This window comes from Narcine bancroftii, unplaced genomic scaffold (assembly GCF_036971445.1).
Source record: "Narcine bancroftii isolate sNarBan1 unplaced genomic scaffold, sNarBan1.hap1 Scaffold_111, whole genome shotgun sequence".
NCBI classification, from domain to species: Eukaryota; Metazoa; Chordata; class Chondrichthyes; order Torpediniformes; family Narcinidae; genus Narcine; species Narcine bancroftii.
In genome coordinates, this window is record NW_027211844.1 from 596,214 (window position 1) to 622,385 (window position 26,172).

Consider the following 26,172-nt stretch of genomic DNA (forward strand, 5'->3'; position numbering starts at 1 on the left):
AGTGGGGATAAGGTTTAACAGTGATGAACGATAAACTGTGTCAGATATTGTGATATTTGAACAGTAATATACGATAAGCTGTTTGATACTATGACACCAGGTTTAGTGGTTTAAAGGGGGAGAAGGTTTAACAATGATGTATGGTAGACTGAGGCAGATACTAAGATAATGGCTTCACAACAGTGAGAAGTTTTAACAGTAATGTACAATAAACTGTGGAAGATACTGTGACACTGGGCACACAGCACTGAGAAGGTTTAACATTAATGTACAATCCTTGGGTCGTAGGTTTTATATCGGAGTATCCTTCTCCTATGCAGGTTGCTTGACCGGGCTGGAGAGGCCTGCCTCCCCTCTTAGGCTGAACCATACCTGGAGATCCACGGCCGCTATCCTCAGTCATGGGGTGGAGCGCCCTGGGCTCGGCCTGATTGCTCTATGCTTCCAATCTATATTGGCTCTGCTTCGTGTTCCAGGAATTAAATGAGCAAGATGGCAGGGCCGGGGCTGCCGCCTCCTTCTCTCTGCCCGGACTGGGGCCTCGCCTGCTTCTCTCTGCCGAGGCCGGGGCCACCGCCTCCTCCTCCCCTCTACCCGGACCGGGGCCACCTCCTTCTCTTTCACCGGACCGGGGCCTCCGCCTGCTTCTCTCTGCCGAGGCCGAGGCCACCGCCTCCACCTCCCCTCTGCCTGGACCGGGGCCGCTGCCTTCCCTCTACCCGGACCGGGGCCGGCGCCTTTCCCTGCGCCTGGACCAGGGCCGCCGCTTTTCACTGCACCCGGACCGGGGCCTCCGCCTGTTTCCTCTCTGCCGAGGCCGGGGCCGTCGCCTCCTCCTCCCCTCTACCCGGACCGGGGCCACCTCCTTCTCTTTGCCCGGACCGGGGCCTCCGCCTGCTTCTCTGCCGAGGCCGAGGCCATCGCCTCCACCTCCCATCTGCCTGGACTGGGGCCGCCACCTTCCCTCTGCCCGGACCTGGGCCGCCGCCTTTCACTGCACCCAGACCGGAGCCTCCGCCTGTTTCCTCTCTGCTGGGGCCGGGGCCATCGCCTCCTCCTCCCCTTTTCCTGGACCAGGGCCGCCGCCTTCCCTCAGCCCGGACTGCGGCCGCCGCCTTTCCTCTGCCCTGACCAAGGTTGCCGCCTCTTTCCCTCTGCCTGAACCGGGGCCTCTGCCAGCTTTCCCTCTGCCGAGGCCAGGGCCGCCGCCTCCTCCTCCCCTCTTCCCAGATTGGGGCCGCCACCTTCCCTGTGCCCGGACTGGGGCCGCCGCCTCCTACTCTTCGCCCGGACCGGGGCCGTCGCCTCCTTCCCGGCACAGGGAAGGTTTTAAGGCCATACAAACTGCTTTACCTGCACGGACGGCCGCACGGGCGCCGCCATCGAACCATGGGTGTAAAGGGTGGGGCCAGTATTGCGCACACTGCACTCCACCTAAAAGCTCTTTTGCGCAGTCCCGAGGACATGTCCACATCCTCCCCCTCAAAAGATGCACACAAGCTCAAGCTAGCATGCTGGAACATCAGAACCATGCTAGACAAGGCTGACAGCCACCGACCTGAATGTCAGTCTGCCCTCATCGCTCAAGAACTCCTCAGACTTGGCATTGACATAGCCGCTCTTTGCGAAGTCCGCCTTGCAGATGCAGGCAGCCTCCAAGAACGCGGCACGGGCTACACGCTCTACTGGTCAGGCAAGCCTATGGCTGAATGACGCCTATCTGGTGTAGGCTTCATGGTCAAGAACTCCATTGCCTCCAAACTCAAAAACCTCCCGACAGGCCACTCTGACTGGATCAGGTCCATGCGACTCCCCCTTCAAAACAAGTGACGCATCACCCTCATCGGGGTCTATGCCCCAACCCTCCAGGCGGAGCCAGTAGAAAAGGACAAGTTCTACACTGATCTGCGCAACCTCATCCAACACACCCCGACAGCCGACAAGGTTGTCATCCTTGGCGACTTCAACGCTCGAATCGGCAAAGACTCAGAAACCTGGCCAGGAATCCTTGGCAAGCATAGTGTCGTCAAGTGCAATGACAACGAGCGCCTCCTGTTGGAGCTCTGCGCAGAACAGTGGCTTGTCATTACAAACACCCTTTTCCAGCAGAGGGACAGCCTGAAGTCTACCTGGATGCATCCCCGATCCAAACACTGGCACCTCCTGGACTACGTCCTGGTGCGAGAAAGAGATAAACAAGATGTGCTCCACACCAGGGTCATGCTCAGCACGGAATGTCACACTGACCACCGGCTTGTCCGCTGCAAGCTCAACCTTCGCTTCAAGCCAAAGTTCAGGAAGAGTAGAGCCCCCAGAAAGAGGTTCAATGTTGGAAACCTGAAGTCAGACGAGGTGAGAGGAAACTTCCAGGCAAACCTCCAAGCAAAGCTAGAGGGTGCAAACTGCCTCACGGACACGTCCCCTGAAACCCTCTGGGATCAGCTGAAAACGGCCATACTGCAATCCACTGAAGAGGTACTGGGCTTCTCCTCCAGGAAAAACAAGGACTGGTTTGACGAAAACAACCAGGAAATCCTGGAGCTGCTGGCAAAGAAGCGAGCTGCCCAACAGACTCACCTTGCAAAGCCATCCTGGCCAGAGAAAAAATGAGCCTTCTGTCTCGCATGCAGCCATCTTCAGCGCAAACTCCAGGAGATCCAAAATGAGTGGTGGACTAGCCTCGCGAAACGAACCCAGCTTAGCGCTGACATTGGCAACGTCAGGGGTTTTTATGAGGCTCTAAAGCTGTGTATGGCCCCTCACCCCAAAGCCCACTGTGCAGTTCAGACGGCAAAGTCCTCCTCAGTGACAAGATCTCCATCCTCAACCGATGGTCAGAACATTTCCAATCTCTTTTCAGTGCCAACCACTCAGTCCAAGAATCTGCCCTGCTCCAGCTCCCTCAACAGCCCTTAAGGCTAGAGCTGGATGACGTCCCTACCCGGGAAGAGACATGTAAGGCAATTGAAAAACTGAAAAGTGGCAAAGGTGCAGGTATGGACGGAATCCCCCCAGAGGTCTGGAAGGCTGGCGGCAAAACCCTGCATGCCAAACTGCATGAGTTTTTCAAGCTCTGCTGGGATCAAGGAAAGCTTCCCCAGGACCTTCGTGATGCCATCATCATCACCCTGTACAAAAACAAAGGTGAGAAATCAGACTGCTCAAACTACAGGGGAATCACGCTGCTCTCCATTGCAGGCAAAATCTTCGCTAGGATTCTCCTTAATAGAATAATACCCAGTCTCGCCAAAAATGTCCTCCCAGAATCACAGTGTGGCTTTCGCACAAACAGAGGAACGACTGACATGGTCTTTGCCCTCAGACAGCTCCAAGAAAAGTGCAGAGAACAAAACAAAGGAATCTACATCACCTTCATTGACCTCATCAAAGCATTCGACACCATGAGTAGGAAAGGGCTTTGGCAAATACTAGAGCGCCTCGGATGCCCCCCTAAGTTCCTCAACATGGTTATCCAACTGCACAAAAACCAACAAGGTCGGGTCAGATACAGCAATGAGCTCTCCGAACCCTTCTCCGTTGACATCGGCGTGAAGCAAGGCTGCGTCCTTGCACCAACCCTCTTTACTATCTTCTTCAACATGATGCTGAAACAAGCCATGAAAGACCTCAACAACGAAGACGCTGATTACATCCGGTACCGCACGGATGGCAGTCTCTTCAATCTGAGGCACCTGCAAGCTCACAACAAGACACAAGAGCAACTTCTCCATAAACTACTGTTTGCAGACGATGCTGCTTTAGTTGCCCTTTCAGAGCCAGGTCTCCAGCGCATGACGTCCTGTTTTGCGGAAACTGACAAAATGTTTGTCCTGAAAGTCAGCCTGAAGAAAACTGAGGTCCTCCATCACCCAGCTCCCCACCATGACTACCAGCCCCCACCCCTCCCCACATCTCCATCAGGTACACAGAACTCAAAACAGTCAACAAGTTTACCTATCTCGGCTGCACCATTTCATCCGATGCAAGGATCAACAACGAGATAGACAACAGAATCGCCAAGGCAAATAGCGCCTTTGAAAGACTACACAAAAGAGTATGGAAAAACAACCACCTGAAAAACCCCACAAAGATCAGCATGTACAGAGCCGTTGTCATACCCACACTCCTGTTCGGCTCCAAATCATGGGTCCTCTACCGGCATCACCTACGGATCCTAGAACGCTTCCATAATCATTGTCTCCGCTCCATCCTCAACATTCATTGGAGTGACTTCATCACCAACATCGAAGCACTCGAGGTGGCAGAATCCGAAAGCATTGAATCCACGCTGCTGAAGATCCAACTGCGCTGGATAGGTCACGTCTCCAGAATGGAGGTCCATCGCCTTCCCAAGATCGTATTATATGGCGAGCTCTCCACTGGCCACTGAGACAGAGGTGCACTAAAGAAGAGGTACAAGGACTGCCTAAAGAAATCTCTTGGTGCCTGCCACATTGACCACTGCCAGTGGGCTGATATCGCCTCAAACCGTGCATCTTGGCGCCTCACAGTTCGGCGGGCAGCAACCTCCGTTGAAGAAGACCGCAGAGCCCACTTCACTGACAAAAGACAAAGGAGGAAAAACCCAACACCCAACCCCAACCAACCAATTTTTCCTTGCAACCGCTGCAACCGTGTCTGACTGTCCTGCTTCGGACTTGTCAGTCACAAACGAGCATCTGATGTGGACATACCCCTCCATAAATCTTCATCCACGAAGCCAAGCCAAAGAATGTACAATAAACTGTGGCAGGTACTGTAACACCAGGATCACAGTGGGGAGAATATTTAACGGTGATGTACGAAGACTGAGGCGGATACTGTGACATTGGATTCACAAAGGGGAGAAAGTTTATCAGTGGTGTACGCTAAACTGTGGAAGATACTGTGACACTGAGTTCACATTAGTGAGAACGTTTAACAGTGATGTACAATAAACTCTGGCACGTGCTGTTACACCAGGTTCACAGTGCGTAGAAAGTTTAATGGTGATGTACAGTAGACTGAGGCAGGTACTGTGACCCTGGGTTTACAGTACAGGGAATGTTTAAAAGTGATGTACAATAAAATGTGGCAGATATTGTGAAACCAAGTTCACAGGGGGAAGAATGTTTAAAAGTGATCCACATTACACTATTGCAGATACATTTACCCTGGGTTCAGAGTAGGGAGGAGATTTAAGGGTGATGTATGGGAGACTGAGGTAGATACTGTGACACTAGGTTTACAGTGGGGAGAATTAAACGGTGCTGGACGGTAGATTGAAGCAAATACTATTACTCCAGGTTCACAGTGGGGAGAAGGTTTAACACTGATGTACTATAGACTGAGGCAGAAACTATGAGACAGGATTCACATTCGTGAGAAGGTTTAACAGTGATGTACGATTAACTGTGTCAGATACTTTGACATCAGGTTCATATTGGGGAGAAGGTTTAACGGTGATGTACGGTAGAGAGAGGCATATACTGTGACACCAAGCTCATTGTATTGTTCATTTATCTTAATAACAACATCTAATTTATATCTCCATTTTTTTTTGTGGCAACTCCCAAACATTCCATAAACTTCTATTCTAATCAGATTTTGTTCATTTAAATAGGTCACCACTAAAAGCCCAAATTGTTTGGTATCTAAAGTACACTGCACAAAATTAAATTCTTTACCTGGGTTTGGGTTCAACGGCACTTCAGTCTGTTTCATTATTTTTTCAGTCCCTCATTTTGTGCTTTCTGCTTTGCCCAGCCGATTCGCCAAATGAGCATCCAACTCTGTCTTCTCTGTAAACTTAAACAAACCAAGGAGACATAAGTTAAAATTTTCACATTTGCATTTTCAAACACCAAAATGACACTGTGACTTGCAGTTTCACATCATAATCCCACTTGCTAAACTTGCAAGCAACTGCACCGCATCCTACAGCTGGAAATTTCAAGAGAACTGCTTGGTTAAAGCAAAGATGCCATCCAGTCACCCCATTAAAGTTAACAACAGATAGCAACCTGAAAGTTAAATACAAAGATCTGTATCAGGAATATTAACAGGGTTTAAAAAAAAATCATTTCCACTATTGAAAGAAAACTCCTCAGGGAACACCAGGCTCTTGTTGAACAATTCCTGTTGTATTCCTCAAAATGGTTTGAATCTTGATTTCAAGCAGAGTCATTTGGTGAGATTTTTGGTCCAGAACAAAGCCTGCCCGTACACTCCCTTAAATACTTGCAAAGTCCTGGCTCAGCTTTGCTCCATGCTAAAGCTATCTGAACTTTTCTGAAGAGATAACGGACTTCAGATCCTGGTACATTGAGTCAAAAACACCCTAATGCTTCCCTGAACAACACACCTCTCTCTGAAAAACAAAAAGAACCTCCCTGAGCAGTGCTCATTTACCTTTCAAGCACCAAAGCCTGGTGAACTTTATACATATATTTTTATATATAAATATATCTATATATATATATATATATATATATATATGTTAAATTCTGTACACAGTATAAGAATGGCCTGCAACCAGTGAACTTGGAGGAATGAGAAGTGAGATTGGACTGTGAACCAAAGAACTTTTCTGAACTTACACACACATTAAACACACGTGCACTTAGAATTAGAAGGGGGGTAAGTTAAGTAAATTAAGTTAAAGTAGTAAAATAGTGATAAGTTAAAGTGCAAATCCGTGTTCATGTTTAAAGAGAATTAAAATCAGCTTTTGTTTAAGTCACCATTTGTCTTGGTGAATGTCTATTGCTGCTGTGTTTTGGGATCCTCTGGTCTCGTAACACAGCACCAAGCTTCAGGTTATGATAATAGTCCAAAAAAGGGACCCGGCATCTTTTGAAAATTATTAATTGACTCTTCAATAATTATTGTAAATATTAACAAGACATAATATCATTCCACTGTTGTGTTTGTGTCATTGGAGAATTCCCTTTCCATTCAATCAGAATTACAGTTTTGGATGCGGTATTTCAGAAAAGATGTGTTGGTGTTGTAGAAGGTCAGCGATGATTTACTGGAATGATATCAGGAATGAAAGGGTTAGTTTATGAGGAACAATTGTCGATTCTTCGACTGTACTAGTTGGAGTACAGAAGGATAAGAGGGACCTCAGCGGTATTTCAAATGCTGGAAGGCCTGGACATAGTACATATGGCAAAGATATTTCCCATGGTAGGAGATTCTAGAACAAGGGACATAATTTCAGGATAAAAGGGTGTCAATTTAAAACAGATGTGGAAAAATTTATTTTCTCAGTGGGTCGTCAATCTGTGGAACTGAGGTCATTGGGTGTATTTAATGCAGAGATTGACAGACATTTGATTAGTCAAGGAATCAAGGGTTAAGGGGAGAGAGCTGGGCAGTGGGGATGAGTGGAAGAATGGATGAACAGAGTCAATGGGCCTACCTGCCCCTGTATCTTGTGATCTATATCCTGTGGAAGACCAAGACAACCCTCCTCTTGTATTCCATTATCAGAAAACAGTCTGCATCATGAGCTTATGTCATGTGAACCCATTTCCTATTGAATCCCATGTTACAAGTGATCCAATGCAAATTCTGCATTGAGAGGACTACAGCTTCCTCATTTTAAAAATTGTTATCAAGCAGCTCAAATAAGATTGCTTGCTTCTTTTTTTGAAAGGGAAAAATTGCCATCAAATAAAATAGGAGAGAGAAAGCAGATGAATTTCTATACGTGGGATTCAAAATTAAAGTTTGGTGATAAAAATACACCATTGTTGAAACATATGATTAATATATGGAATAAAATAAATGATGAAATTGGTGTAAGTGGATGTACATCACCCAGAATGGCTTTGATTCAAAATCTTCGTATCTTTTTCCAAGGATCATCAATTTCTGGACAGCTGGTTTCGTAAGGGAATGATAAATGTTGAAGATTGTTATAAAAGGGGTCAATTAATGTCATTTGAGCAACTGAGAAATAAATATCGTATAACTCATCGCAATCTTTTTTGCTATTTCCAACTAAGAGCATATTTGAAGGATAAGTTAGGATCAATGTAGTACTGAAATAGTAATTCCTTATCAAGAGGAACTGTTAAAAAATTTACTTCGATGATGTCCTCTTTATTACAAGTAGGAACTTTTAAACGAGGAGTTCAGAAGTCGAGACAAAGGTGGGAAATGGATCTGAATATTTTAATTGATTGGCAAATAAGGGCAGGTCCATATAAGGATTTCAATGTAAGATATAAATTAGTTCAGTATAATTCTCTTTACATCCGTAATGTAGCATATGTCAGAAAGGATTGTATCTGAAAGCTGCATCTGGAGTCAGGTGACTCAGGCAGTTGGATTTAAAAAGCTCAACAGGTAGCTGATTTGGGAATAGAGATCACGTGATCCAGGGGAGTTGTATTAATTCACTTCAACTCAGTATTTTGGATCGATTGACCAGAGTTCCCCACTGCAGCAGCAGTGAGGAAGGAATTCACAACTGGTTTTTCTTCTGCAGTTACTTCTTACACCAGGGAAATTGAATAGAATAAAATCAGAATTATCAGATCAATGTTTGAGGTGTGGTGAAGATGTAGCAACTTTCTTGCATACAACTTAGGTTTGTCTTAATGCAAGATCTTTTTGGGGAGAATTACAATTTTTTTGGAACAAGTTATAGGAGCTGTTTTTCCATAAAATCCAACCTTAATTTTATTAGGAAATATTGAAGGAACAAGGCCCAAATTAAAACTATTAAAGTATCAATTGAAATTTGTTTAATTAATGTTAGTGGTGATGAGGAAATGTATTGCACTTATTGGATATCAGATATAATTTTAGGGATGCCAAGATGACATGCAAAAATTCAAAGTTGTATTCCTTTAGAAAAAATTACTTAAAGCTTGAGAAATATATACTCTCTGCTTTTGCAAATTTGGCGCCTGAATTTTCAAATATTAGGCTTCAATTTGTAAAAATGCCCTTTCCATCCCTCAAGACATGCGAGATTCTCCTCTAATTTGTAAATTTTTTAATTAGGTGTGTTAGATTTCCTTGCCACCACGAACTCTGGTGAAGCGGAGGACTAACACAGGGGACCAGAAAACAGGAAGACCACACACCATCAACATCTGAGAAGCAGAGGATTCATTCCACGGGTCAGTAACCATGAAAGCAGAACAGTGAGGGGTCCTGCATCTGTAGGACCCACATATCTGATAGGCTGTTGGTAATTTGAGGAGAGAAACCCACGCAGGCTGTGGGCTTCTGGAGAAAGCAGTCAAGGAACTCACACTAGGCTGTGGATTGCTAGAGACAGGTTCAAAACTGGCTAAAAGGGTATCAGGTATCAGACTTGGGATAAATGGGTGCTAAATGGTTCCTAATTGTGTCAGAGGTTCAAAACTGGAGCTCACATTGCCAATGAATTGGATGGTCTGTGACCATTGAAAGAGAATCCACAGACCCTCAGTGACTTGGCCCAGGGTTTGGGATGATGGGGTTGGGAGAGAGAGAGCACGACTCTCTTTTGCTTCTTTCTCTCACTGCAAGAGGCATTTCAGGCAATTCCTACCAATGGCGAATGTCTGCCTTAAAGCAGGAAAAAAACAATTTTGTGTGATATGACACTTTTAAATTACATGACAGTAAATTGTCTCCTGAAATAGAGAGGTTCAACTTTCAAACTATTACAAACTCCACTCACCAGAGCTACCTGGATTATACCTCTTCCCATTTTTTTTTGCAAGGACACCATTGATTTTATCACAACTCATCTGCTGCATCTGTCCTGTGACAGATTATATATTTTACATTGTATATAGATATGTTTTTGAAAGAGATGGATTGTAGGAGTCATGGAGGTCACAAACAAACACAAACACTTCACAAAACAGCTCTTATTTAAATTGCAAGAGCTTTGCTGAGAGTGAGTCATGCAGGCACCGAGAGCCTTTGCAAAGACAAAACAAGGAGACTGCTTTGCTATAATTTCAAAATTAGGTATAAATGGATTATTGTTTTTAAAGCAACAGATGAATGGACTCAGAAGTTTGGGTCAGGTGCAGTCATCTGGCTGGTTCCAGTTTGCTGTTCTAAGAAGGTCATGTGGTTTTGCAAGCAGAGAGGAGAGGCCAAATAGGCTTTTTTTCTAAAAGAGAGAGGGAGAGATGGCAAGCTGACATCTTGTTGAAACCCCATTTTGAAGACGGGTTGTGAGTTCTCAGTTCAGCCTGTTGAAAAACCTTGTGGCCCATACAAGAGGAGATGGCTGGCTAGAAATGGTGTTTCACCTGAAATAAGGGAAAAAAAAAAAGGAACTCAATGGTGACATGCAGAAGAGGTTATCATTTGGAAAACCCTGATGGGGCTAGTTTCTTTGGCAAGACTCCAAAGTGAATGATCAGAGGGAATGAGATTTTGTGTGTCCAATGAGCAATAAATCCCTCTCTGAAACCAACAAGCACCTTCCTGGAGGGTAAACATTTACTTTTAAGCACCAGAGCTTGGTGAAAATTCATAAATGTTGAATCTGTGCACAGTATAAGAATTGATAGACACCGGTGAACTTGGAGTTGTGTCAAAGAACTTTATACATATTAAATAAACCTGTGCTTAGAATTGGAAGGGGGCAATGTAAGGCTGTTAAGTTAATAGTGATAAGTTAAAGTTTGAATCTATTTTTTTGGTTAAAGAAATTTAAAAACAACGTTTGTTTAAATAACCATTTGTCTTGATGATTTACTATTGCTGCTAAGGTTTGGGGTCCTCAGGGCCTGTAACAGTCCCAGGATGAGGTCTTCTACTCCAGGATACCCAAAATGTCTTATTTCTTCAATAAATGCAGATTCCCCCATACTGTCTTTGATAAAGCCTACACCCTTATCTCCAATTCTTTTTCTGCCCTTCCCCCACCTCCTCACTGGCAGAACAAGGACAGAATCCCTCAGGTTTCTCACTTACCACCCATCAGCTGCCACATCTAACATATTATCCTTGAATACTTCCAACTTCAGCACCATCCTCTAACCTGTTACATCTAACCCGCTCCACTCATATCCTCTTTTCACAGGGACACGTCTTTCTGTGACTCCATCGACGGCACTTCCCTCTCCACCCATCACCACCTCATGTAGCCCCACTGGAACTGCAGATATTGCCAAACTTGTCCCTACATCTCCTGGCACCTCTATCCAAGGCTACAATCAGACCTTCCAGGTGAGGCAGTGTTTCACATGCACCCCATCCAACCTAATCTACTACATTTGGTAGACTCAGCTGACCTCATTATCAGCAAGACCAATACAGACTGGGTGGCCATTTTGCTAAACACATGCGCTCTGTGGATCTAAACTTGAGCTTCCTGTGACCTACCATATCAATTCTCGAACCCTTCCAGCAACATGTCTGTTGGCCCCATCCTTCCCCAGGGTGAGGGCAAACAATCTTAAAGAAAACACATTATATTCCTCCTGGGCAGCCTTAAACTCTATAGCATGAACACGAATGTTTCTAATTTAAGCAGCCACTCACCTCTGTCTGATTTCACTGTTTCCATCTCTTGATCTACTGCCCATTTGAATATAATTACTCCTTTAAGGTAGAAGAGTTGACAGTGGTGTTTTCCCCATACCATTGAACAACTGGCAAAATTAAGTGGCAGTTGTTGCAAAATGAATGGTGTTATTGTTCAAAATCTGCCTGTGATCGAAAGTATTCTTGGACTGAATAGACATCTGGGCCAAATGGCTATTTAAGGACAATCTGTACATGATTGTACATCCTAAAGTACAATGACTACTTCTATCCACTAAAGATTGTTAAAGAGCAAGAATAGACAATATAATCACATAAAATTCCCATCCATACAGCACACCTCCTTATTGGTCAGGAAGTGCCTACACTTCCAAAGGAGGCTGAGGAGGTCAAGGCCAACAGCTCTATTCCTGAGATTTTACAGGAGTGCAGTTGAGTCTCCTGTCTGGCTGCATCATTCGATGGTCTAGTAGCTGGCAAGCATCAGACAGGAATGATGCAAAGAGTTGTGAGTATCACTGGGGTCTCCCTTTCTCCTGTATGTGACATTTACTGGGAGTGTTGTTCAAATAGGGTTCAAGGAATTGTAAAAAGACCATTTCCATCTAATGCACAGCATCTTGTACCAGGTCCTTCATCAAAATCAGGACCGCCATGCTGGGTAATTGTTTCTTCCCACAGGCTGTGAGATGGATGAAAAGTATGCTGTAAGTGCAATAATCATCCAAAATATTTATATATGTAGCAGCTACTTCCATAGAGCTACTAAAGCAAGACACACACACACACACACACACACACACACACACACCAGGTTAGTCAACACAAGATTGCTTTATTCAGACTTTACAGGCTTATTTTATTTACAGCATGTCCCGGGCTCCATGGGACATCATTATGTGTTTGCTGCCGATCCACGGGACCGCAGGTTTATATTAAGACCTGTGAGTGTCCCGCGCCTTCTGTCAGGAGAATCCACAGATCAACGTGTCGTTCCTCGGCACGCAGCACCATGCGAGGATGGTCAATTAAATGGACGCCTGTTTGTCTTATTATTTCACATGCCCGCCAAAGAACAGTTCCCACTCAGCCCATTATACAGCTACTACCCGCCCCCCAAGAACCGTTACCAGAAACTAAAGCACCTGTTGCATGCACCTTAGGTGGACGCCCTCGCCGTCTGCGCAGGGGGCACTGAATGGGTGAAGTGGGATCCACATGGGCAGGCTTGAGTCTGTCCACATGAAACAGCTACAATGTCCCCCAATGCACAACCCCATCCTTCTTCACCACACGACAATGGCCCTCATACGGTCGTAACGGCATTCGTGGGACCTGTCTGCACACAAAAACAAAATCAGTGTCCAGGAGTGATGGGGGCACATTCTGTTTAGAGGTTCCATTCCAGTGGGTAGGAAAAGGTGATCGCGACACCACGTCGAAGCTGCTGAAGAACGTTCAGATCAGAGTTGGTTGTGAAATGAATGTCCCAAGAAACTGTAAGGACCGTACCATAAACCAACTCTTTGGACAATGCAGACATGTCTTCCTTTGGAGCCGGGAGCACTCCCAATGGGACCCATGGCAACTCATCGACCTAATTTAGACCGGTGAATTGGGCCTTCAGTTGCCGGTGGAAATGTTCCACAAGGAACTGTGGGTAAATTGTGTTCTGCGGACTGATGTAATTGTGGGTCGGGAAACCAAATCTCGACATCCAATTGATGATGAATGTTCTGGCCCTTGTCTCAGTGACACTGGATGGCAATGGGATGGCCTCTGACCAGCGCGTGAAACGTTCTATGACTGTTAGAATCTATCTCATGTTTTGAGATACTGGCAATGGCCCGAGCAGGTTCACTTGCACGTGTTACAACAACCTGTGTACCGCCAGGAAAGGTTGAAGAGGTGCCTTAGTGTGGCACTGAATTTTGACAGTCTGGCAGGAGGTACATGTGCAGACACATTGCGCAATGCCTTTTTTCAGACCATGCCATAAATATTTATTTGACATGAGCTTGACAGATGTTCTGATGGACGGATGAGACAAGCTGTGTATCTGGTCAAAAAGGCATTGCCTCCAAGATGGCGGAATCACTGGTCTAGTGTAGCCCAAAGACATGTCACAAAGTAAGGTTGGCAGCCCAGTTGTGCTGCCACCTGCTGTATGTCCAGGTTAATCATGGCCGTACTCTATGCCTGAACATCGGGGTCCATTGCCTGGACACTGGCTAATTCCGGAATATCAACGTCACCCTGAATATGATTTACAGTCAGTCTGATCAGCATATTCGTGACGCCATTGTTTTTACCAGAAATATAGTGCACATCCATGGTAAATTCTGAATTGTATGACAGTGACCCTGCTGTCTTGCCGACCATGGATCCGTTATTTTGATGAAGGCAAAAATGAGTGGCTGGTGGTCTGTGAACACAGTGAAATACTGACCCTCCAAAACAAATCGGAAGTGCCGTGTCGCTTGATACAATGCATTGTATTTCATCTCCAATGGCTATAGATGTCGGCTAAAGAACGCGAGGGGTTGGCAATGGCCATCGACGTACTGCTCAACAACCACACCCAGGGCCGTACTCGAGGCATCAGAACTAAATGTCAAGGAAATGTCGGGGTTAGGATGGGGGAGCGTTGCTGCATTGACTAAAGCATCTTGAGCATCACAAATTCAACCTCTGTTGTCCAGGGAATGTCCCTGTGCTTTGTGGTGAGGATCGGAAACCGTGGGCAAAGAATGTCAGCAGCTGCTGGAATGAACCGGTGATGGAAGTTTCTCCTGCCCAAGAATTTCTGCAGGCCCTGATCCGTGGTAGGTGTTGGAAAAGCAGGGACTGCCTTTACCTTGCTGGATAAGGGAAAGACACCATTGGCTGTGATCTTGTGTCCCAGGAAGCTGATGGTGGATTTGCCAAATTGACATATGCTAGGGTTGATGGGAAGACCAAATTCCCCCAGCCCTTGGAACAGGCGGAGTAAATGCAGTTGGTGATATCCTGACTGGCTATGAGGACATTATCCAAGTAGATGTCAGGGAACTCTAAATCTCTGCCCAAAGTGCCTATCAGCTGCTGGCAGGTTTGAACGGCATTCTTCAACCCAAGTGGCATCCTATGAAATTCAAAAAGCCTGCGCAGTTTATCAGGTGGAAGAGGGCGAGTCCTGGTGTAACTCGGCAGGCCTGAAGAGTCTCTGTAATGGGACACACCCTGGGCCATTTAGGAGGGATTGGAATTTGGGGAGAGAGTACAGGGAAATTCATTGAGGAGAGCAGCATGTGCATCTTTGTGCAGGGTCTGGACCCCGAGATGGGAAACACTCCCTTTGCTGCAGACCAGTGGGTATGTTTGAAAAGTGGTAACATGAACCAATTTCCTCCACCTCACGTCCACTAGAAAGTCATGGGACCTTAAAAAATCTGCACCCATAATGGGCCGTGTAATGGAAGCCAATACACAATTCCAATGGAATGTCACACCTCCTATCCAAATTGTGACTCGTCATGTGCCAAAGCAGGGAATTTTCATCCCATTTGCTGTTTGAAGAGCCAGGTGTTGTTATTTACGTGGTTCTTATTTCAAAATAGGTTGGGTGGGAGCAAACGGACCTCAGCACTCGTGTCTACAAGAAATTTGTGCTTACCAGTGTCGTCTTGAAGACACAATGGGCCCGTACTTGTGCCAGATGCTGAGGCCATTAATGGGAGCCGGGTTTTTCATTTCCTACCTTTTTTCTGTAATAGGTACATGCAGGACACATTTATGGGCCTTTATCCCCATTGGCGATGGTAAAAACAGCATTCTTGCCGCCCGTCAGTGTGTTCATCCTTCTTTGACTGAACTGCAGATACAGGAGGCTCATAGGACACGGGATATAGATCTGCTGCAAAAACAGTCTGGACGTGAGCAGACTCTTGCATTGGAGTATGATGGAGTCTATCAGCCTCCCGCGCTACATGGAAATCCATGTTAATGATTGGTATTGCGACATGACCTGGGAGTTTGGACAGGAATAGAGTCTCAAAAAGTATACAATGAGAATGACCATCTGCTAATGCAACCATCTCATTCATTAGATCAGATAGATTCCTCTCACCCGAGCCCTCCATATTTAAAAGCCGCAAGCTGCGCTCATGTCTAATCAATTCCAGTGTGTCCAGGAGAAATTGGCTAAACCTGGTGTACTGGTTTTCCGCCAGGGGATTGGCAACAAATTCTCTTACTTGAGATGCTGTAGCAGCATCCAATGCACCTACTATGTACCAGAATGTCATGTCCTCTGCCATTATGCCACAACACAAAACTAGGTTTCAGCCTGATTAAGTCATACGCAAGGTTGATGGGTCCAGAAAGGAGGCAAGTGAAGTCCTAACATCGATTGGGAAACAGAGTCAGTGAGAGGTCAGGATGGTTTAGAGTTTAGATAACGTGTTCAGGACTGCTTTTTGCAGCAGTATGTGGAGATGCCCAGGAGATGAGGTCAGTGTTCGATCTGTGGGAAGGGAATGAAATGGGGCAGGTGGCAGAGGTGAGCGTTCGGGAGAACTTCAGATCCAGTGATCATGGGTCCTTTAGATTAACTTAATTATGGAAGGGGATAGGTCGAGTTCAAAGTTGAAGATCTTCGAGTGGGGGAAGGCCAGATTTGAAGAAATGAGAAGAGATTTGCAGAGAGTTGTGTGGGCTGATTCTTTAGCCGAAAATGATCTAGAATAAAATTGGAGGGTATTTAAAAGTGAGATTTTGAGAGTAAGGCATCTTTATGTTACAGATCGGCCGAAAGGCAAGACTCAAAATTCAAGGAAGCCGTGGTTTTCTAGAAATATTAGGAACGGTTCATGATAAGGGGGAGGCCCATGCTAAATACAAGAAGCAAAAGATTGATCCTTACTTAGATTGCAGAAAGAACCTCAAGAGGGAAATAGAAAGGCAAAAAGATGGTATGAGGTGTCAATAGCTAATAAGGTGAATGTGAATTCTGAGGGTTTTTACAGATACATGAACAGTAAAAGGAGGTTGAAGGATAGAGTAGGTCCACTGGAAAATGGTAACGGTGGACGATCTGTTTGTGAGGAGCTGTATGAGATGGGGGAGATATTGAACAATTTTTTTCTCTTCTGTATTCACGAGGGAAAGGGACTGGACTACGTGAGATAAATGAGATGAATGCTTTAGTTATGGAAAGGATAAGGATTATTAAAGAGAGGGTTTTGGATCTTCCAGGGTCAATGGAGGTGGATAAGTCTCCTGGTCCTGATGGTACTTTTCTCAGGACATTAAAGGAGGTCAGGGAGCAAATATCCGGGGCTCTGACGGTGATTTTACAAAGATCACAGGAATAAGGTGTGGTGTTGTGGGATTGGAGAGTTGCAAATGTAGTTCCGCTGTTTTAAAAAGAGCACAAGGTGTAGGCCAAGTAATTATCAGCAAATAAGTTTGAGTTTGGTGGTGGCAAAAGTTATGGAGGGTACTCTTCGAGATAGTATGTACAAATATCTGGATAGGCAGGGATGGATCACGGGCACCCAGCATGGGTTTGTGAAGGGAAAATCATGTTCGATGAATCTTGTTGAATTTTTTGAAGAGGTGATGAGAAAAGTAGATCAGGTGACAAGATCTATTTGAATTTTAGTAAGGCTTTTGATAATGTTCCGCATGTAAAGTTAGTTAGGAAGGTTAAATCACTAGGGATTAATAGATAGTGAGATGGGTACAGAGGTGGCTGTGAAACAGACAGCAGAGAGTCATGGTGGACAATTGTCTTGTCAGGATACAAGCCTGTGACTAGCGGGGTGCCTCAGGGATCGGTGCTGAGTCCCCTGTTGTTTATCATTTATATTCATGATTTGGATGAGGGGGTGGTTAACTGGGTGAGAAAATATGCAGAAGATATGAAAATAGTGAGGAAGGTTTTCTTGGATTACAGGACTTGGTTTGTTTGGAATAGTCGACTGAAAGATGCCAGATGGAATTTAATTTTGACAAGTGTGAGGTGCTGCATTCCGGAAAAAATAATCAAAATATGACCTATGCAGTTAAGGGGAGGGCGTCGAGGAATGAAGAGGAACAGGGATCTTGGAGTTATGGTACTGAGTTCCTTGAAGGTGAATTCCCATGTTGACAGGGTAGTTAAGAAGGCATATGGCATGCTGGCCTTCATAAATCATAGCATCGACTAGAGTATAGCTGTTTAAGGCATTGGTGAGGCCAGGTTTGGAGAATTGTGTTTAGTTCTGATCTCCATTTATTGGAAGGATATAGATAAGGTGGAGAGGGTGCAGAGAAGATTTACAAAAATGTTGCCTGACTTACAACATCAAGAGCACAGAGAAAGATTAAGGAGATTGCAACTTTATTCATTAGAATGTAGACGGTTGAAGGGGGTTATGATAGAGGTATTTAACATTTTGAAGGGAATAGATAGACTAGATATGAGTAGAGTCTTTCCCCTGAGGGCAGGGGAGGTTGGAACAAGAGGGCATGAGTTAAGGGTAAGGGGTAAAGCTTTAGGAGAAATGTTGGAGAATGCTTCTTCACTCAGAGAGTGGTGGCAAAATGGAATGATCTTCCAGAAGAGATAATTGCAGCAGTGTCCATTCTGTCACTTAAGAGAAGGATGGATGTGTACATGTCTATGAGGGGGTTGGAGGGATATGGGCGGAGTGTGGGAGGGGGGAAACTAGTGGAGTTGTTCATGTGAACTGGCACGGACTCGAAGGGCCGATATGGCCTGCTACCGTGCTGTAAACTGTCATATGTGTATAGTGTGCCAGGCTCCACGGGAAAAGGTGGGACATCATTAAGAGTTTGCTGCCAGCAGGTTTAAATTAAGCCATGTGAGTATCCCGCGCTTTCTGGCCCATGCATCAAGGACTTCTCGAAGAGGCGGAGTCTCAAGAAAACAACCTCTATCCTCAAGGACCCTCACCACCTCGGCCAGGCCTTTTTTCACACTGCTATCACCAGGGAAACAGATCCAGGAGCCTGAAGATAACACCCAATGGTACAAACACAGCTTCTCCCCCTCTGCCATCAGATTTCCAAATGGACAAGGAACCACAGTCACTCTCACTTACTCTTCATTTTGCACAAATGATTTCTTTTTTAAAAATGTAATTTAGAACAAAATTTGCACCTGCTTTGTTGCCACAATATGACAAATTTTGAGACATGTTCATCAAAATAAATTTTTAATTCTGAACACTGCGCGTACATCAGAAAACAATTTCAAAAGATGAATTAACAATTTCCATGCACCCTCCACTTTTACGTCTATTTTTCTAAATTCACTCCATGATCGAGACATCTCAACTTAACCCAACCCACATTTCTTCTCCCATTCAAAGCACTCAGTAATACATCAAGGCAATAAAATAAAAACTCAATGCTGGAAATACTCAGCAGGTCATCTACTGGAAAAATAATCGGAGTTAAAACCTTCAGGTCGATAACCTTTCACTGGGATTCAGAAAGATGATCTAACAAACCTGATTCTCTTTGCTAAGAAAAAGAAGAGGAGAAATAACAAACTGACTACGTGGGATGAAAAGCCCAAGCAGCAGAAATGGCAGTGGTGCTGGATGAGTGGATTCGACTCGTTGATCAGCACATCTGTCTGGATGGAGGGGGAAAGGATAAACAAGACAAACATGATGCCGTCACTGTGAGGTTCAATACGACAGCTGCAGAGAATCTGAAATGAAGGTATGGTGAAAATACTTGTTTTTGGATCAATACTTGTTTTTGGATCAATTTTGGATCAAAATTTGACCTGACAAAAGAAAACAAAATTGCTTTGCTCTGCCAGAACTCTCTAGATCAAGGGGCACAATAAAATAGTCCAGAAGCCAACATTATGAAATTGAACAGCCAAGTTATAGAAATCGGCACCAAGAGATAAAACACAGTTACATAATTCCATGAAAGTGGTGTCACAGGAAGACAAGGTTCTAAAGACAGCTTTTGTCATCTTGGCCTTCATTAATTAACAAAAAGAAAATAGGAGTTGGGAAGTTATGGTGAGGTTGAATAAGATGTTGGTCAGGCCAAATTTGGAGTATTGTGTGCAGTTCTGGTCACCTAGCTACAGGAAGGGTATTAGTAAGATTGAAAGAGTGCAGAGAAGATTTACTTAGACACTGCCAGGTCTTCAGGAGTTGAGCTGCAGGGAAAGGTTGAACAGGTTGGGACTTTATTCCTTGGAGAGTCAAAAAAGAGTAAGAGATTGCTTAAAGTGGCATATGAATGGGAAAAAAGGCTGAGAAAGACTGCAGTCGACCCAAATGTGAAGGAAATATTTTGCCTGAGAAAAACTGTCAATGGTCCATTTCCTCTGGAGTTTTGAAACCATGCACAGAACATATCAATGACGTACAATTAAAACAGAGGTTTTCAAACTTTTTCTTTCCAATCACATTCCACCTCAAGTAATCCCTTACTAACAGAGCACTTCTGGCACAGGGATTAAGTAGAATATGATCCGGGGGGTGGGAGTGGGGTGTTGAGGAGGAGTTTGAAAATCACTGCTCTGGATGAAAAGGTTTCTCCATCTCCGTTTTAAGCAGACATCCTTTTATTATGAGGTTGTGCCCACTGGTCCTAAACTCTTCCACTACTGGCAACATCCTCTCTATCCAGTCCTTTCACTATTCATCAGATTTCAATGAGGTCATCATTCTAAACTCAAGTGAGTACAGGCCCAGAGCCTTCAAATGCTCCTCAAACATTATTCCGCTCATCCCCAGGATCATTCTTGTAAACCACCTCTGGGCCATCACATCCTCTCTTAGAAATGGGGCCTAAAATTGCTCACAACACTTACGAGATCAGGACAACCAGAAGGTGGTCACGTGAGGGAAGACAGCTGCAGGGCTGCCTAGAGTCCGTGGATTGGATGGTGTTCAAGGAGTCAACTGAGAGGGGGGAGGGAGGGTGGTTGTGGCAAGATGGCGTAGGAAAAAGACATGAGAAGACATCTTTCCCTGACTGAACTGTTCAATACTCGAACTGTAGTGACTTCTTTGACTTTATCAATGTTTTGAACAGTAATTTACTACAGTAGGATTCTGGAAATGAAGAAAGGGAAAAAACAGTGTTGGGCACGACCAGGTGGCCCAAAAATCACAGAGACAAAGGCCCAATAATCACGGAGACAAAGACTGAGGGGGACGATAGGCTTTATTAAACACAACAGTGCAGGCACCTGGGTCCAAGTGAGGGAAGTGAAGGGATGGAAGATGTGGCTCGACCTTCATGGCCTGGGTCACAGGGGAGGAGTCCAGGAGAGGATGACATCAGGGGGTGGGGGGGGGATCAGCCCATGCCTGTACTGGTCAGTACATACAACACCATATCAAAACAAGCAACTTAGAAAAAACCTAGTTTTTCAACCTGTGAAAAGTGCAGAAGAAGCAAGGCCAACCTCCCAGAAGGAACCTCGGGATCAGTTAGACATGGATCTGAAGCCTCAACATGTCAGTCAGGACCAGCTGGAATAAACGTCTGCATTTTCTGCAAATCTGGACATGCAAGATAGTGCCGAGATCTTTGGCCGGGCCAGAAGGAGTGCAAGCATGGAATTCGACACCAGCCGGGCTTGACGAAGGAGAGTGTGGGGGGGGGGGGGGGGGGTGAGTGCCCGAATGCGAGCACGTTTCTGGGAAGGGGACTGCCTGTATGCAGCGGAGCATCTGGAGATGTTCTCACTTTCAGGAAATTCTGGATCCGATCTACAGTCCGGCTGCCAGGTATGATGTGGAAGAGAAGAGGTGGAGGAGGACAACTTAGAGGTTCAAGAAGAAGAAGAGCAAGAATTACTACTTGCTGCAGTTGGACTCAATGAAGGGAGGCCTAAGGCTTGAAGAACATCTCCTTCTCCAATGAAAGCTGTTGTTTCACCACAGACACCTTCTCCAGACTTCAAGGCACCTGTAACAGGGATGGAAGTCAACCTCATGCCTATAGAACTGATCCAACCAAATGAAAAGATGATGTCTTCTGTGAACTAAGGTTTTGAAACTTTAAATGATCAATTTGCTGTTATGGAGGAAATAAATGGCTGGTATGTGTGAAGAAATTACATTTATTCAAGTTGATATTAATAAGAGCTTAACAGCAGTAGACACTGAACAAGTTCAATTTAAGAGAATAGAAGTTTTTATTGACTGTGAGGACCATTATGCGGAGAGAATGGATCATATTGAGGATTTATTTCAAGGCTGGGATGTCCAGAAGAGAGATTTGTTATAAACATTGATTCGTTAGAAAATCAAATTTGTCGTAATAACATTAAGAGAGTTGGTCTGCCGGAAGATATTGAAGGTTCATATCCTGTAAAATTATTTTTGGAAATGGATTCCAGAGATATTGGGAGTTGAATTTTTTTAGATCGGGCTCAGAGGGCTTTAAGGAGAAAACCTTTTCCAGATCAAATGCCAAGAGCGGTTCTTTTAAGATGTTTGCAATATCAGGATAGAGAAATGAATTTGCGGCTTTTGGTTCAGAAAGCTCGCCTTGATCAAAGCCCTACGATGTATCAAGGAAATAGGGTTTTATTTGATGCTGATTTAAGTCAGGAGATTATTAAGTGATGGAAAGAGTTTAATCTGGTCAAAGCAGTGCTGTGGAAGAAAGGGTATAAGTTTACTTTCGGTATTTAAGGTGATTTATGGGCCAGATCAGTCTCAATGTTTTGAGAGTCCTTATGGTGCATTAACTTTTGTGAATTCCTTCCCTGATTTGAAGGAATCGATGGGGAAAATGCCTGAGGTTAAGATTGGGAAGGGAACGGGGAAAATAATTGGAATCAGAATCGGTGATTGATGTTGAAGATCAAGCTCAAGCTCAATGTGGGTGTTATCACTGGGATGACTGATGGGTTTTAATAATCGGTTGGGGGGTGATGGTCGTCTCTGCTACTTCTAAAGTCATCTGCCACTTGTGGAATTAACTGCACCTGGTTCACAGAGGGGGGGTCTGACTCTTGTACTCTTGTTTTTATAGTGTTTTCTTATTGTTTCAAAGGTGGGGGGGGGATGTTGGGATTTTTTTATATATATAGTTGTAATTGCTGTGAGAAGTGTCAATCTCAGGAGGAAATTAAGTTATGGCTCATTTAAATTTTGTGATCTTTAATGTTAAACAACTTAATAATCCGATTGAAAGGAAGGAAATATTAAAGAAAATGAAGGTTGATCTTGCTTTTTTGCAACAAACTCATTTGTCTGAGAAAGAACATATGACATTGAAAAGAGATTGGGTCGGACATGTTTTTCATCTTCATTTAATTCGAAAGCTCGAGGTGTTGCTACTTTGGTTCATAAGAAGGTACCGTTTCAGTTGGAATCATTCTCTGCCACGTCATTTTCTTGAAGACAATCAAGATAACTAACCTGTTCATGGAGCACTGTGCCTGGACTCAGATTCACAAACTCATCTGGCAAGGTCAGCATACAGCCATAGACAAGCTCTACCACTAAACATCCAAGATCTGCCCTAACAGCAGTAGGCATGCAAAGGAGAACCATGGCCAAATGTTCGCTCCATGGAGATGCATCACCACCTGCTTTCGATTGTCAATGGAAACGCTCAAAGAAGCTGTTCGCCTGAAATGCTCAGCGGTAATTCAGGTTGTGCCAAGAGGATCAGTGAGAGCTCGGACCTATACCGACTCGAACTGAGACCTTCGATCTGTTGTAATAGTGCCCAGAACACCAAAAGATGGAATCCACAAAAGCACAGGCATTTGTCTCCGCAGAGATGCCAATGTTAGGAATTTCATCCTGCCACCTGGTAGTCCAGTCCTCACACGTGAGCAGATTTGTACATTGCCGAGATGGCGGAAGTGGACCTTGCAAGCCACAAGGTGCACGTGCTGGAAATGGGAATCCAAAACAACAAAATCCCCCAGCTTGAATTTCATGTGCCTGGAGACTTTAGGGTGTTGACTCAGCAAGCGAGTCCTTGCCGATATTCCAACATTCTGTTTAACATAAAGCCAGGTAAAATGTTCCTTAACCAGTTTGATTGATGTTCTTCTACCAGGAAGAGATAGATTGTGAAGAGAAAATCTCCTGCCTCATAGCCACCACACAAACGGCCAAGTCCTTCCTGTTGGGGGAAAAACATCACAGACCAACTTTTCACCCGATTCATCCAGCGTCACAACTTGAAGATGGAGACCAGAGTTGATCTGTTTTCACCGGATGAAATCGGGATCAATGTGCCGTGCATGAGCCATGGCACTGAAATCGATGGCAGTAGTTGTATGTAATGTCGAGCCTGAATAGGGCACCAGCCACAGCATCCTCAGATGTGCTGTGTGTCTGATGAAAATTGTAGGATGAAGTCCAAGTGCTGAATCTCTCTGGGCAAGTAGAGATGTGTGCTTCTACTTGCAGTATGCAGAAGAGGCTGGTGGTCTGTACAAATGGTCAAAGATTGACCTTCCAATAAAAAGCTGAAATATCGAATTGGAAATTGGGATTCATGAGAGAATTACAAAGAAATTTATTTCAAAATTGTATCTTCTATTTCAAGAGGAATCTCCAAACCCAGACTTGAATAAATCAAAAGAAAGATGGGAATTGGATTTGGGAACTGAAATTGACCCTTTTTGCTTGTCTGACATTTGTTGGGACAGTAATTAATGTTTTCAATAGATTAGTTAATTACAAATTTATTCATCAATTATATTTAATGCAACATCAATTAATTTATTCCTAATTTTTCAAATTCATGTTTTAGATGTGGCACAGAAATTGGTACATTTATACATTGTCTCTGGAGATGTCTCAAGATGACATCATTTTGGAAAGATGTGACCAAGTTTTTGGAACAAATTATAATAATGTTTATCATTAACACCTGAGCTTTTACTTTTGGGAAATGTATATGATTTGGAAGCCGAATTCAAGTTCTTAAAAAAAAAACATTAATTATTTTTATAAATTGCATTGGAAATGGCCTGGAGATGTATAACAATTCCATGGAAATCTGAATCCCATTTTAAAATTGATCGTGGGGAAATGCAAAATTGTATTCCCTTAGCAAAAATGACTAATAATATTAGAACTGGGTATGTTACATAATTCAAAATATGGAAACCATATTTAAAAATAGGTTTCTATATCTAATGTATTCACTTCTCCACCCCACCACCACTTTTCATTAATCTTAATGGTTGAACCTTATCATGTTGGTCTAATTCTAATATTTTATTAATATCCTGCCTTTCCTTTTGGGAAGGAATAGTTATCACAGGAGCTTTGCACCTAGATCTGTATTTTTTTCTTTTATACTTTTTTCTCTTCTCACTTTTATGTACAGTACAACATTTATTTTTTATTCTATTTTGATAATTGTATGTATCATTTGGATATGATTCTATTATTATATTGAACTGTATACAAAACTATAAATATTTTTTTTAAATGCTGAAATGTTTCACTGCGAGATAGATAGCTAAGAGTTCTTGCCCAATTGTACTATACTTTGCATGAGCCGGTGACCGCTTGGCTTAAAAAAAAATGCCAGAGGTTCTAATTGCCCACAGACTCGTTGTTCGAACACTGGTCCCCACATCACTGAAAGATGCATCTGTGGTAAGAGAGCAAGGCCTTGGGCATTTGATGTACAAGCTTAGTAGCATTTGTAAGAACAGTGTTCACATCATGGAAAGCTCACACAGCATCATCTCCCAAAGTTAATGTCTTTTTGAAGCAGACATCATATCCTTTGAGTCGTTCAGCAAGAGGTAATAGAGATGCTGCGGTATTCACCAGGGAATAACAATAAAATTCCTCGTACCTAAAAACCATCACAACTGGCCAAACGTTCCTAACGCGGGGAGGAAATTATCAAATTCCATGCACTTTCCATTCATCAGGCAAAATACCATGTTGCATAACTCTAGGTCCCAAAAATACAAGATCAGAAGCACCAGAAACACTTTCCTGGGATTGATCACGATGCCACATTCCTCAAGCCTCGGAAACAATGAGATAAGGTGGCTCTTGTGTTTCTCTTCATCCACACTTACAACCAGAATCTCCTGGATGAACTTAAGTACTAAAAAATCCAAGGCCAGTGAGTTCGTGGTCCATGAACCACTGGAATGTCTGAGCTGCATTCCATAGACCGAATGGTATTCTCAGAAACTCAAACATGCCGAACGGGAGCATCACTGCTGTCTTCGTGACATCCGAAGACTCAAATGGAATCTAATAGTAAGCATGTACTAGATCTATTTTGACAAATGCATATTTGCCGTGGAGGTTGGCTGAGAAGTCTTGTAAATTTGAAATATTGTATCAGTCAGGCATGGTGGAATTGTTCAGGGCACAATTATCTCTGCAAGGCCGCCAATCCCTAGTTTTTTTCAGAACCATTTACAACCTTGAAGCCCAGCAGCCATCAGATCTGTGGGCTATGCCCAATTCTTGCCATTCCAATTTTGCGATTTTAAGATAATCCGGGGGTTTTACAAGCCTGCGTCTTATGGACCCTGCCTTTAAATGGTGGCTTATTGCATGTCTGCACACCATTATGATGGGGTCACGAGGTGAGGAAAACACTTGAGCAAGGCTTGGAAAGGGCAGGAGCCAGGTTGAAGGCTTGTCAAGCAGCAGATGGCATTGGAAGGACAACAAATGCAGCTCACTTGCA

At 44.1% G+C, this 26,172-nt stretch overlaps 1 long non-coding RNA gene across 1 annotated transcript in view; it reads right to left on the reverse strand.

The window, feature by feature from the left end:
* LOC138750267 (uncharacterized) overlaps positions 1-26,172 on the reverse strand; it is a 52,796-nt gene that overhangs the window by 20,062 nt on the left and 6,562 nt on the right. Inside the window, exon 2 of the long non-coding RNA XR_011349214.1 lies at positions 5,667-5,787. This is a non-coding gene — a long non-coding RNA (uncharacterized lncRNA). The remainder of the gene's footprint in view (positions 1-5,666; positions 5,788-26,172) is intronic.